The sequence below is a fragment of the Phocoena phocoena genome, chromosome 2, assembly GCF_963924675.1.
Source record: "Phocoena phocoena chromosome 2, mPhoPho1.1, whole genome shotgun sequence".
Classification (NCBI taxonomy): domain Eukaryota; kingdom Metazoa; phylum Chordata; class Mammalia; order Artiodactyla; family Phocoenidae; genus Phocoena; species Phocoena phocoena.
In genome coordinates, this window is record NC_089220.1 from 116,853,799 (window position 1) to 116,867,842 (window position 14,044).

General features: G+C 56.6%; 1 pseudogene; it reads left to right on the top strand.

Annotated features, from left to right (window-relative positions):
• Window positions 1-12,852: 12,852 nt before the first annotated feature.
• On the top strand, window positions 12,853-13,346 carry LOC136118500 (stress-induced-phosphoprotein 1 pseudogene; annotated as a pseudogene).
• Window positions 13,347-14,044: the final 698 nt, after the last annotated feature.

Sequence of the window (14,044 nt, forward strand, 5' to 3'; positions counted from 1 at the left end):
CCCTGGGTCCCAGGTCACCCAGAGCCACCACAGCCTTACTGGAACTTCTCCACCACCGCTTGGCCGAAGTTCTGCAGAGGCCTGAGGACGGTGGTCAGCTGGGGAGCAGAGAGGAGGAAGAGGGTCACAGCTGTACTGCAGCCTTGTTGGGTCCCCACACATGAAGCCTCCAGCCTCCTGCTCCTCCCTTCTCTCCCCCTGCCCCCACTTCACCCATCTCATCAGCATCCCCCGAAGTTTCTGGGACTTAGGGCTGCTTTTGTCCCGCAAGCCCTTGGTGAGGGGTTCGTCCAGGATCTGCAGCTACACTTCATACTGCACCAGCTCTGCTTTCCCCGCTAGACGGGCGGAGAGGTGGGTGGGCATCAGCCTAAGCCCCCTATCCGGGGAGCCCTGGGAGAGGACCAAGCCCTGCCGCAGGGCTGCTCACCCCAACCTCTATGCTCTCAGCCAGCAGTCAGCCCCACCCAGGCTGAGGCTCAATCCCTCCCGCTGCCTGTTTACGTATAGCCCACGAGCTAAGAACAGTTTTTACCTTTTTAAATAGTTGAAAAACATCAAAAGTATTTTGTGGCACATCAAAGTTATGTGATATACAAGTTTCCATATCCATCAAGTTGTATTGGCACACAGCCATGCCCATCTGTCTACATATTGCCTGGGGCTGCCTTCTAGCTATAAGGGAGCAGTCGAGTAGCTGTGACAGATACGATGGCCCACAGAGCTTATCTATCCAGCTCCCCATCTGAGGCTCCGTAACTGATTCTTCTCGGTGGCCCCAGCACAAGGGTATTCGTGGTCGAAATGAAATTCTGTCCATTCTCCAGAGGAGGAACATTGAGACCCAGAGAGGTTGAGGCTGCTGACCAGAGACACACAGGGATCCCAGCCTTGACTCACCATTGGCCATGATGCTGGATTTCTGGACAGCAGGATCCATTATGTTCCGGGCCAGGTGATTGGCCAAGCCTGGGAGGTGGGTACAGATGGGGGTCTGGAACTTGTATTCGATGTAAACGCCCACCCACTGGTCCGCATTACTAGGGCGAGTACAAGAGGGGAGTGCAGGGGTTACAGCCTCCGCCAGCACATGTTTCTAGAAGCAGGTATCCACCCTCCCACCCCAGCACACCCTCAGGCACTAGGGCTCCCTACCTCCTAGGGCAGAGCTTCATAGGGCCAGCTGGAGCTCTCTGGGACAAAGCCCTCCCCTGGTGGCCCCCAGCCCATGGCTCCCATGGCCTGGCTCGGAGTCACGCCCCGCTCTGCCCCAGGGTGGCCCCCAGGAGAGGAGCAGGGCAGGCTGGGCAGCAGGGGAAGAGCCCAACCCACCTGAAGAGGAGCAGGGGCTCTTCCTGGGGACGCGCTGTATAGAATCCTGACGGCACGGGTGTGACCTGTGGGGAGTCCTGGAGGTCAGGGCAGGCCTGGGGACTGTCACTCCTGAGACCCAGCGTGGGATGGGGTGGGGGCAGGGCTGGGGTGAGGCAACTGAGCGTCTCCTTAAAGATTGCGTCCTGGGTGTCTCACTTCCTACCCTAGTGCTGGCCCTGGATAGGGGTGTCTGGTTACAGAGCCTGACCATATGCCCCTGGGACAGAGCTGTCACCTCCCTCAGGCAACCTCTCCACCCCCGGGCAGGGCGTCACCCCTCAAACGGGGGCCCATCAGGCAGGGCTGTGTGCCCTCCATGCCTGCCTCCCCCCACAGGGCCGTGGCTGGGGGGCCACACGCCTCACCCCCAAGCCACGGAGGCCTGCAGTCAAGGAAGGCAAAGTGGGTGTCCCAGGCTTCGGAGGGAGGGCAAGAGGCCACCTCACCTGTCGGAGGATCGTCTTTTCCAGCAGGACAAAGGCGGCAGAGCCAGGCAGGAGGAGCGGGGGCTGGAAGGGCCTCATGGCCGTGAGATGGATGCTGGTGGTCTCCAGGGCCAGGTCGGTCAGGTTGGACCCTGCAGAGCCATGGCTGGGACTTCAGGAGGCCCCAGGAGCCTCCTGATCTACCACGCACTGCCTCATGGCCAGGGCGGGAGCTGGGCCCCTCTAGGGAGCACCCCCAGCCATCTGTGGGCAGGCGAGGAGGCACTGAGGTAGGGGGTCGGGGGGGTCGGGCAGAGACTCACCATCAGAGGCGAGGCTGCTCTCATCCAGGGACAGGTTCCCCAACATCTTCCCTGCGGCCTTCACTTTGCGGTACAGAGTCCAGAGGACTTCACGGGCAGAGGGGCCCGGGGCGAGGCCCCCAAACACAAGGGAGGCATTCACAGCTGCAGAGTCAGGCCTGGGGACAGAGACACATCCTTACCAGGGGTCCAGTGGGAGCAGGGAGGGCCCTGGGGGCTGGATGAGGACCTGACTGGTGCACAAGTAGGCCAGTGTCCCGAGGAAGGGGAATCCGCCGGGGGAGCCATGGACTGAGTCCCTGTGTGACAGCACCCCTCTGGGTCTCAGCTGCCTCCTCGCTAAAATGCGGACAATGATGCCTTTGCTGTAGGGTTGTGTGATGACTAATGGTGCAGCCAGCAGAGCACAAAGCAGGTGCTCGGGAAAGCAGGTTCCCCCGGACACCCCAACAAACTGGTTCTAATGGGAACACTGGGAATCCCGCCCAGGGAGACGGCCGCTGTGAGCAATCAGGAAGTCAACCTGAGCCAGACTGAGAAACACATCTTTGGCGGCATCACAGGAGCAGGGGATCTGGAGAGAGGGAGGTGACAGGCCTGAGGAATCTCTGAAAGCCTGTAGGAGGTGGACCAACTGGCCATGTCCTGAGGAGGCAGCCTGGCCTGAGCATGGGGTTGAAGGGGTTTGTGGGGAGAGATCTGAAAACAAGCAGCCTCGGGATCCAGATTTCCTTCATCCCTCCCCTGAGGACCCGTTTTCTGCTGTGCCGTCCTGGGGCTGGGGAGACAAAGCTTCTGTTCAGACCCAGGGCAGGGAATTCAGAGAGAGATTTCAGTTCATTAAAAGGGGAAACTTTCTAACCAACTTGGCTCAAGGCCTGGAAAGATAGTGGTGGTGAACTTCCCATCACTAGGTATAATCAAGCCTCTATCAAGGTCTACACCGAGCTCACAATTCACATGTGATGATTTGGACCTTCTCAACCTTTTTTATGAGATTGCAGGGCTGGCATCTGCTTGCAAATCTGGCTTTAGGTCCCCCTGCACCCAGTATCCCCAGGGGCTCAGAACCAGAAAGGGGATTTGCATCTGTTTACATGTCATTTATGGGCTCCTGGCCCCAGGGAAGTCCTCTGCCTTTCCCACCACATTCAGGCAATGCCTGGCACCCCTGCCCAAATTCTGCAGCTGGAATTGGGGCTCAAGCAGGCAGGAGGTCACCTGAGGTCACGCAGCCAGGGGCTGAACCAGATGTGGGCCTCCTGCCCGCCCGCTCAGGGCTTTTCCTGGCCCCTAAGGTGCTTCTGGCCTTGATGGGGCTGGGCACGGCGGGGCAGACTGGGCAAGTGCTCTTGTGGCCTGAGAAGACAACAGACTGGCTGGCAGGCAGGTGGTGGACCCTGAAAGACTCGCTTACTTACCTAAAGAGCAGGACACCGACACCCTCAAAGCTGGAGAAGGCCTCGTGATAGACGGACTGGAGCTGAGGACAGACAGAGGCATTTGAGGGTCATCGTGGCCCCCCACTCCTCCACAGCATCAGCCCACCCTCGTCCACTCTCATTATCTCTGGTCTGGCCCCTGCAATGGCCCCACTGGCCACCTGGACTGCCGGGGGCCACCCGAGACTTCCCCGCATGGCCGCCAGGGACCACCTGCCAATCACCCTCTACTGAGAACCGCAGGGCGCCTCCAGCTGTCCAGCAAACACACAGCCTTCCCAGGCCTTTCCTTCTCTGTAGTTTTATTGAAAATCACTCTCCAATCCAATTGTCCTGTATCCCTACAGCCGCCACCCTGCCATCACACCTGGACGACAGCCCCTCCTCCTAATTCTCCCCCTCCCACCCTGGGTTTCATGTCTTCTCCATGCAGCCCCTCTCTCCCATGGCCCTGGGCCTCAGCCTCTGCCCACCTTTTCACCTCAGGGTCCTCATACACGCTGTTCCCTCTGTCTAGAAAGCCCCTCCCCATTTTATCTGGCTGCCTTCTCTCCATCCCAGTTAAAATTCCCCTTTCTCAGAAAGGTGTTTTCGGAATTCCCTGGTGGCGCAGTGGTTAAGAATCTGCCTGCCAATGCAGGGGACATGGGTTCGAGCCCTGGTCCGGGAAGGTTCTACATGCCGCGGAGCAACTAAGCCCGTGTGCTACAACTACTGAGCCTGTGCTCTAGAGCCCACAAGCCACAACTACTGAGCCCGCGTGCCACAACTACTGAATCCCACGCGCCAAGAGCCTGTGCTCGACAACAAGAGAAGCCACCGCAGTGAGAAGCCCACGCACCACAACAAAGAGCAGCCCCCACCCGCCGCAACTAGAGAAAGCCCGCACGCAGCAACGAAGACCCAACGCAGCCAATAAGTAAATAAATTTATACTAAAAAAAAAAAAAAGGAAAGAAAGGTGTTCTCTGGGCAACCCCCTAACCATGGCAATCTAAATCAGTCTTCTGTTTATCCCGTAAGAGCTCCCCGCCCTCCTGGGAGAGCGCTCTCTCCACACCCACTCTCTGCAAGGGTCTCTGCCTGGCTCTCCCTTCCTGCTGGAGCCACGCACAGGACAGGGTCAGTTTTCTACCTTTTGGGCTCCCACCTTGCACACCACATGCTCCTCCCCACACTGAGGAGAGGCACAGGGTGAGTTTCATTGACTCCACACTTCCAGAGCCCCTGTGGGCACCCAGCCCTGTGCCCGGCTGCCCTCAGGGAGCTGAGGTCTGCGGAGAGCCACAGGTTGGGGTGGGACGGTGTGGGAAAGGCAGCTCACAGAGGGAGGGATGCCGATTCTGCGGGGCAGGGGCTCTGAGTCACCGGGGGAGGCCTCTCCAAGGAGGCAGCCTTCGCCAGGCAGCAAGGGCAGCGGAGGGCGCGAGGTGGCCCAGGGTGGAGGAGCAGCCCATGCCAAAGCACAGAGGTGGGACGGGCCTGGGTGCTCAGAGGTAAGTGGGGTAGGGGGTGGGCTGGGGTCAGCACGGCTGAGCAGACGGAGGAAGAAGCCCGCACCTGATGTCGGATGTTTTCACTCAGCAGCTGGTACTCCAGGGAGGCAGGGTTCCCGAGTGCCGCTGAGAAGGCTTCATTGGTGATCCTGAAGGTCATTGAGTGAGTCACGCGACTGGGTCCTGGGGAGGGGGAGCCTGAGTCCTGCAATGAGACAGCTTGGCTGGGGTGAGGCAGGAAAGACGACTGGGAGGAGGCGGCACCTCCAGGGACGCTCGGGCAGCCGGCGGGAAGGCCAGAGACACATCCGAGGGAGCGGGTGGTCAAGGGGGCTGCGTTGGCAGGGACCACCGGCCCAGGCTGGACTGTCCACGGAAGAGCAGCCATCCCTGTAACCACCAGAGGTGGCAGGGCAGGTGGGACACTGGAAACACTGAAGATAAGGCCTGAGGTTGTAGGTGGGAGCTCAGATGCAGAAGCATCTCTGGAGAGGTTCTGGCTCCGGTGGTGAAGGGGGAAACTGGGGCCAGGACTGGTGATGGTGACGTTAGTGCAGGTGACGGGGATGAGGGTGCGGACGACAGTGGCAGTGATGCTGATGACGACTGTGGAGAGGGTACCGCTGAGGGCAATGGCAACATTGAAGGACCACTGGGTGCTGGACCCAGACTGGACGCCAGACCACTTCTGGGTGAGCCTGAGCCCACTGTGAGCGCTGTGGGGGCCGTGTCCGGCCCTGACCATACTGCTGCTACAGGGAGAAGAGGCTCTGTGGCAGCCAACGTGTTACTGATCGATGTAAACGCAAGTGGGCCCTGGGGTGCTGAGGACACAGCCTTCTCTGGGGCCTTTGGAGCCAATGTCAGAAGTGGGGCGGTCCCTGGGCTGAAGTTGCTGGCCCCTGATGCAGATGGCACCCAAGCATTGGGGCTGAAGGTGTGCCTGCCCACGGGCCAGGCCAGAGGTTGTGGAGAAGCCTGCGATGGTGACGTGGCAGCTATCTCTGGAGACCCGGTGACCAAGATCTCCTCTCCAGGTCCAGCCACGTAGGACACTGGCTGGGACTCAGGGGCCCTGTGGGCTGCAGGCTCAGCCACTGCTGATGGAGCTGGTCTGGGTGTGGCCCTGCCTGAGACCCCACTTGTTCCCAAAGGGGCAGGCTGGTCTGAGTGGAGAGGCAAGTCCAGGAGCGAGCCTAGAAGAGTCTGCTGGTCCCCAGGTGCCTCTGGAAAAAGGGCTCCTGCCTTCCTGCCAGGAGCCTCCCCTGGCCTCTTGGCTGAGGGAAAGACTCCAGCGAGGACTGTTACCAAGGCGTTTAATGATGGGAGGACTATCTTCTTGCTGTCCCCTTGCAAAGCAGATGGGCCAGAAGCCAAGGGAGACGGACCCAGGTCTTTGTGAGGAGGAAGACGGAGCAGGGCGGAAGCCGAGACCACCAGGACAGCTGCAAAACAGGAGAGGCCCGTTTTGCCAGCTGCTCGGTGGGGTGGGATTGGCCCACAGCCTCTTAGATGCCGGCCCTCCCTGCCTCCTCCCTCCTTTAGGGTACCTGAGGAGACCCAAACCCTGGCCCCGGCTCTGCCCCAAACCACTGGGCTACCTCTGGAGAAACTTCCTTTCTCTGGCCCTAGCCCACCAGAGACAGGGGCACTCTGCCCTGCCACCAGACAGGGGGACAGTGAGGGTAAAGGGGCATACCTCAAGGGTCCCTCTCTTCTCTCCCATCCCAGCTCCACCTCATGGCAGGACCCCTCCTCAAAGGAGTCTTTTCTGGTGAGACGCAGGCTGCTTGAGGATGCTGGGAAGTGCTGTTCAACCTCCAGCAAGGAAACAAGGCAATTACCTTATTCCATTCCCAGAACACAGGATGCTTCTGGAGGGCTGAAGGGGGGTGGGGGGATGGGGAGGGGACCCATCTCTGACAGCTGTAATACCACACCTGGCTACAAGGGTGCACTGAGCCCCTTGGGGGCCAGCCCCATGCCAGGTTCCCCCAAGTGGGTGACGCTGAGTGCCCTCATGGAGCCCCAAGTGTGGGGGACTGAGCAGGGGATCCTGGCCCCATCTCAGGATCCTCTGAGCTGACCAAAGCCAGGCTGACATGAAGACAAGGAAGGTCAGCCCTGATGTGGGAGCCATGGAAGTCCCCCAGGTGAGTGGGCGGGGTCTAGGACAGGCCCCTCACCCCCAGGGGCCGCACCTTCACTTACCAGCCAGGAGAAGCCCAGCGGCTGGAAGCCACTGCCCGTTCATGCTGATGGCTCCCGCTCAGGCTGCCAAGCCTCCAGGACCAGATGCAAGGTGGCAGATGGAAGACTCCGCTCGGATCCCCCTTCAGGAAAGGAAGGTTGCCCAGCTGTGAGCTCTGGTTAGCTGAAGCCTCCAGCCACTCCCTGAGCTGCGTCTGCCTGGCCCCTTTCCACACTTCTGCCCTGCAGCTCAGCTGCAAGCCGCTGCTGCCTGACCCTCCAGCAAAGCCCTTCTCCCTTTGGGCTGCAGACTCTGTTGAACGTGCCAGCCCCACAGCCCGAGAGGTTATAGGCCTGAAAACTTATTGAAGAAGAATGAAAAGTTCTGTCCAGTCTTCAAATGTGAGGTGGGTGCTCTTCGTGGACGTGGTGAGGGTCTCAGTGGTGCAGATGATCCGGGCGCGGGTGGGGGCGTTAGTGGTGCTGACGGTGGGGTGGGGTGGCTGTGGCGACAGTGGCAGTCATGGTAGAGCTGTGATGATGCCAGAGGTGCTAACCGCGGTGGGAGCTCTGCTGGTGTCCAGGTAGAATGGGACTTAGGGGAGGGCAGTGACACTGACAGCCATGTCCCATCCCCTGCCCCAGCTCCTGAGGCACTTTTGTCCCTGCTCCCACCACATTAGGCTAGGAGGGGAGTCTGGAGGAGGGCAGATCAGAGAACAGTCCTCATCTTGCCCGCCCCCACTGGGCCCCTGTGGAATCCTGGCCAGAGACCTGGACTGGGGATGTTGGGTATGGAGATGGGTGGGCTTTGGGTTGAGGGGTCCTTCCCTGGTACCCCCGCAGACCTGGCATTCTGGGCAGACCCAGAACGGTGTGGAGTCTCAACCAGGGCCTCCTCCTGGTTGTTGCTGCAGTCATTCCTGCTTTCTGCTCGCCACCCCTCTTCCTCCCCCTGCCCCTGCAGACACAGGAGGAGAAGGACCAGGGCGGCCCTAAGAAGCTTTGAGCTGCTGAGGGCAGGAAGGGCAGAGGTCTGGTGCCTTCACGGGAGCCAGCTCGGCTTGGGGCTCAGACCATGCTCTGCATCCCTCCCCCGCCAATCCCACCCCTGGCAGCTGTAGAAAGTTTTCAGCTCTTTCAAAGCCTCTCCCACCAGGCTCCTGGCCTGTGTGTGACCTCTGAGAGGGTCAGTGACCTGTCTGCCCCAGGTCACTCACGACAGGCAGACCGCAGAAACCCCCTAAGGGGAGATAATCCCTAGAACCCTTCACAGCAGGAAATCAGGCTGGAAAATCCAGCCCTCCTCGCCTGCCTCTTGCCACCACCCAGCAACTCCTACCTGGAGGCACTCCTTCCTCTAAGGGAAAAATCCTCCATGGTCCGACCCAGCCCTAACACATATATCATCCCAGGATCAGGCAAACCCCTCAGCCCAGCCCTTTCCCTCTGTTCAATCACAGCTCAACTGCTTTGTAAACCTGCACTCCTGTGTCTGCACCCCAGACCCTTCGGGGTGAAGAGGTTTAAGTGTCCAGGCCTGGCCAGGTTGTGGGATGGATGCCCTCCTCAGGGCAGGCTTTGGTCTTTGACAACTTATACCTCCGGTCCTAGTTCCATTGCCCCCATTCTCCCACCTGCCCTTCCATAAGCGGCCCCCCAGCCCTGACTCTGGCCTGTGACCCCATCTCCCAGGCCAGCCAACCCACTCTGGCACCCCCATTCCATCTTCCTTGCCTGTGCTCCCAGGATGCCCAGGTCTTACCTGGTGATGCCAGGAAGCCTCTGTCTCCGGAGATGTCAGTGTTCCACAAAGGAGGGAGTGATTGCAGAAACCCCAACCTCTGCCCAGGCTGGCAGGTCTGCCCCCTTCCCAGGCACCCTCAGGGCCAGGAAGATTTGATTTCTGATGGCTCCAGTCCAAGAGCAAAGGCCACTCACACCCTAGGACACTGGGTCCTCATCTCCCGGCCCCTTCAGCGCCCCTCCTGGCCAGGCCAGGCCAGTCTAGGTGAGGCTGGGGCCAAAGCTGGGGGCAGGGCTGAAGATTCTCTCAGCTCTGAGGCCAGCTTAACAGCGATGGTCAAAGCAGGAGCTCCCAGGGACAGGAGAGGGATGAGGGACAGAGGCATGCCTGAAGACCACTGCACACCACTGGGCAAGGGCTCTGGGTTCAGGCTGCAGTGGTGGGAGATGAGCACGTGCTCACTGTCCCCATTCAAGCCCCTGCTGATCAGGAACAATTTTACAGAGAAAGCTCAATCAAGAGCTAGAGATCAGGGCTCAGCCTGTGTCTAGGATCAGGGCTTAGGTTATGCACAAGGATGGGGCTCAGTCTATGACAGGGCTGGTGCTGGAATTTGCACTTGAGCTGGGCTAGACCTGGGGTCTCGCTGCTCTTCCCTTGCGCTCCAACAGGATGGCCATCCCAACACCTGAAATAAACTGTGAGTGGGAATTCTGGCTTGAGATCAAGGATTTCAATACAAGAACTTTTAGAAGATTCACAGCTTCTGGGGCAGGATGGGGATCTGGTACCAAGGGTTGGTTAGTATTCCTCTTCTTGTGGAACAGCTCAAGCCCCTCAACCAGGCCCTTCCCTGGCACTGCAGCCGGTGCTAGTGCCTCCCTCCTGCTCCTGAGCTCCACAGCCCTGAGAGGACCACAGTCTAGCGTGATTATAGTCTGACTGTTCTGTGTAAGAGCTCTGCACTGCCCCCATGCCCCATTCCTAACACAGCGGAGTACAGAGGGGAACCCTCTCTCTCTGTGATCATCGGGAGTGGTGGCTTCCTGGGGCAGGAGGAGGGTCTGCACTGGGGGTCACCCTGTGACCCTAGTCCAGCACCAGAAGAGAGGGTGTGTGGAGACCCAAAGAGTCCTGGAGAACATGACAGCAGTGGGCAAGGTGGGACCCCAAAGGGAGGAACAAGACAGGTGGTCCCAGGGCTGACCAGGCAGACATTTGCCTAGACACACCGGCAGTGGGGCTGGCAGATGCTCAGCTTCGCCTATGTACCTTCCGGAGGTAAGGCCTCTCCAGCTTCGAAGGTGGGCCTCCCCTTCCTGGCTCTCTCTCCCGGGCTCCCAGCCCTCTGGTGGAGGAGTGGGGGTGGGGTGAGGGATCAGCTTACACTCCTCATGTGCCCCTTGTCATGTGCCTGCCTGATCCAGACCTTATTCCCGCCCACCCCCCGCCACCCCCACCCCGTCTGTTACCTTGCTCCTCAGAGAAGTGTTGCTATGATGGCCCAAGGTCTCCAGCCACTTGACCAGGACAGAATAGGGGGCTCACAGGAGGAACAGGGAGAAGAGTATGGGGGAGCGACTTTACTCCTGTAAGTACTGGAGATGTCAGGGAAGGCTTCCTGGAGGAGAGGGGGGAGGACAGGATAGAAAAGGGGAGGGCACTAGCAGAGACCACTAGTTGTCCCTGAATATTCCTCCTCCCGTTCTTCATTACTAATACAATCCCTTCTTTTTTTTAATTTATTTTTTGGCCGTGCCGTGCAGCATGTGGGATCTTAGTTTCTCAGTTCCCTGACCAGGGATCGAACCCGTGCCCCCTGCATTGGGAGCGTGGAGTCTCAACCACTGGACCACCAGGGAAGTCCCCACTATCCCTTATTCTTAGCTGGGCATGGGGTGGTCCAGAATAAAGACTATATTTCCTAGCCTCCCTTGTAGTGGGTGTGACCATGTGACCCCGTTCTGGCCAATAGGATGAGTGCCGTGAGGGATGTAGTGTAAGTGTCCCCAAAAGGAAAAGATGTTACTCTTTGTCCTTCTCCTTCTTGCCGACTGAAATGGGAAACTCGAGCTCTTGGACCATGAAGTAGAGGCTGTGAGTGGAAGATGGTGGAGCAAAACAGGAAGGTCCTAGACATCCTTGTAAAGTCACCTGACTGACTGTGGACTCCCACCTCCACACTTGTTTGGTGTGAGAGAGAAATAAATGTCTGTCTTATTCAAACCACTGTTATTTGGGGTCTTCTGGGGTTTTTTTTTTTACTGCCCTAGCCCTGACTTTACACCTGTGTTGGGTAGAAACTTTGCACGGCCTCCCTTCTCTGACTCAGCAGCCCCCAACTCAGCCAGCCTGAGCGGGGCTCCCTCAGTGGGGGCAGTGGACGTCTTTGGGGCATGCATCTCTTTCAGGCAGCCCAGTCTTTTAGGCACTCTTAGCCCTTCATGATTTTCCTCTCTTCACCCTTCTCCATGTCTCCCCAGCAAGCACCCTCCACTTGGGCTAAGTGGGAACCCTCATCCTTTCCAGGTTCATTTCCAACTCCATGCTTTTGCTCCTGTCTCAAGAAGGAGTAGGCAGTACGAACTGCCCATTAACCAAGGAAGAAATTGGAAAAGCAATTTTTACCTTTAATAAAAACTCTGGCTGCAGAGAAACAAAAATCTGCTTGAAGTTGTCAGAGGGTCAACACAATAGTGAAGAATTCCTAGAGCAAGATACAGGAGGAGACAAAAATTCAGAGAGGGAGGCTCGGCATTTGGAGCTGTTTTCCCATGGCAGGTAGCGGGGGCGGGGGGTGTTACCAATCCTAAAAAGGCAGCTGGGAAGCTGAGCAGTACTTTGAACAGCTTCTAGATTACTACAGAGACAAAAGTAGGAGCCCAGGGCCTGCCAAAGTTTGGGACAGGGTGTGTGAATGGCTCTTATAAATCCACAGACCACTCGTTTGAGACCCTGGAAGGCTGTACCTTGGGAGTAAGGGTGATGTGGAAGGCAGACCTCACATAGACTGTAGCCCAGCTTTGAGTCTCAATCCCTAAAATTGGATTAAAATGATCTTTAATTTCTAGTGAGTTCAGGGACCGGGACAGGAAAACAAAATTGTCTCTGCAGGAAGATAACGTTGTGTTAATCCTCAAAACATGTTACAAACTAATTTTTTTTTTTTTAATATTTGGCACACAACTAAGGCAGCCAGGCACAGAAGGAGACCAGACAATTGAACCCAGAGCTAGCAGAAACAACAGACAGGGGCTTCCCTGGTGGCGCAGTGGTTGAGAGTCCGTCTGCCATTGCAGGGGATGCGGGTTCGTGCCCTGGTCCGGGAAGATCCCACATGCCGCAGAGCGGCTGGGCCGCTGAGCCTGCGCGTCTGGAGCCTGTGCTCCGCAACGGGAGAGGCCACAACAGTGAGAGGCCCGCATACCGCAAAAAAAAAAAAAAAAAAAAGAAAGAAAGAAAGAAACAACAGACAATAGAAACACTCTCAGAGGATGGTTGCAAAACTCTTGCCTTCCAGCCTGACTGGGGCAAGGGCTATTCATGAAAAGCAGAAGCTCTTGAGTTCTTAAACCCATTTGAAGAAGCCAAGCGAACGTATGAGGAGGGTTTAAAACACAAAGCAAACAATCCTCAGCTCAAAGAGGGTTTACAGAGTATATGGAGGCCTGGCTGGCAGACAGGAAAGTCATGACCCCTTTCAACATGTCCAGTCTGTACCAGAAGTTGGAGTGCGATCCCAGGACAATACCTCCACCACCACCTCCTCCCAAAAAGGAGACCAAGCCAGAGCCAATGGAAAAAGATCTTCAGGAGAGTAAGAAGCAGGCACTGAAAGGAAAAGAATTGGGGAATGATGGCCTACATAAAGCCCGAGTGGGCTTTAGAGGAGAAGAACAAAGGCGATGCATGTTTTCAGAAAAGGGACTATCCCCAGGCCAGGAAGCATTAAATGGAAGCCATCAAACAGAACTCAAAAGATGCTAAATTGTACAGCAATCAAGCTTCCTGCTATAGCAAACTCTTGGAGTTTCAGATGGCACTCAAGGACTGTGAGGAATGTATCCGGCTACAGCCAACGTTCATCAAGGGTTATACATGGAAAGCAGCTGCCCTAGAAGTGACGAAAGACTACCCAAAGGCCACAAATGTCTACCAGAAGGCATCAGACCTGGACTCCAGCTGTAAAGGAAGCAGCAGACGGTTACCAATGCTACCTCATGGCCCAGTACAACCAACACGAGAGCCTGAAGATGTGAAGTGATGGGCCGTGGCTGCCTTGAGGTGCAGGAGATAATGAGTGACCCGGCCATGCAGCTCATCCTGGAACAGGTGCAGAAGTACCCCTAGGAATGTAAATTGGTACAGCCACTATGGAAAACAGCATGGAGGTTCCTCAAAAAACAAAAAAAGAGTTGCCATATGATCCAGCAATCCCACTCCTGGGCATACAACCAGACAAAACTATAATTTGAAAAACATGCACCCCTGTGTTCATAGAAGAACTATTCACAATAGCCAAGACATGGAAACAACCTAAGTGTCCATCAACAGATGAATGGATAAAGAAGATGTGGTACATATACACAATGGAATATTACTCAGCCATAAAAATAGCAAAAGGATGCCGTTTGCAGCAACATGGATGGATCTAGAGATTATCATACTAAGCGAAGTAAGTCAGAAAGAGAAAGACAAATACCATATGATATTACTTGTATGTGGAATCTAAAATATGATGCAAATGAACATACCTACAAAACAAAAACAAACTCACAGATATAAAGAACAGACTTGTGGTTGCTGAAGTGGGGGGGGCAGGAGAAGGAAGGATTGGGAATTTGGGATTAGCAGAGGCAAACTATTATATACAGGATGGATAAACAACAAGGTCCTACTGTAGAGCACAGGGAACTATATTCAGTATCCTGTGACAAACCATAATGGAAAAGAATATATATATATATATACACACACACCACACACACACACACATATATATATGGGACCTGGGCCCCTTTGCTTCAGTGCTGCGGTGCTTGCACCTG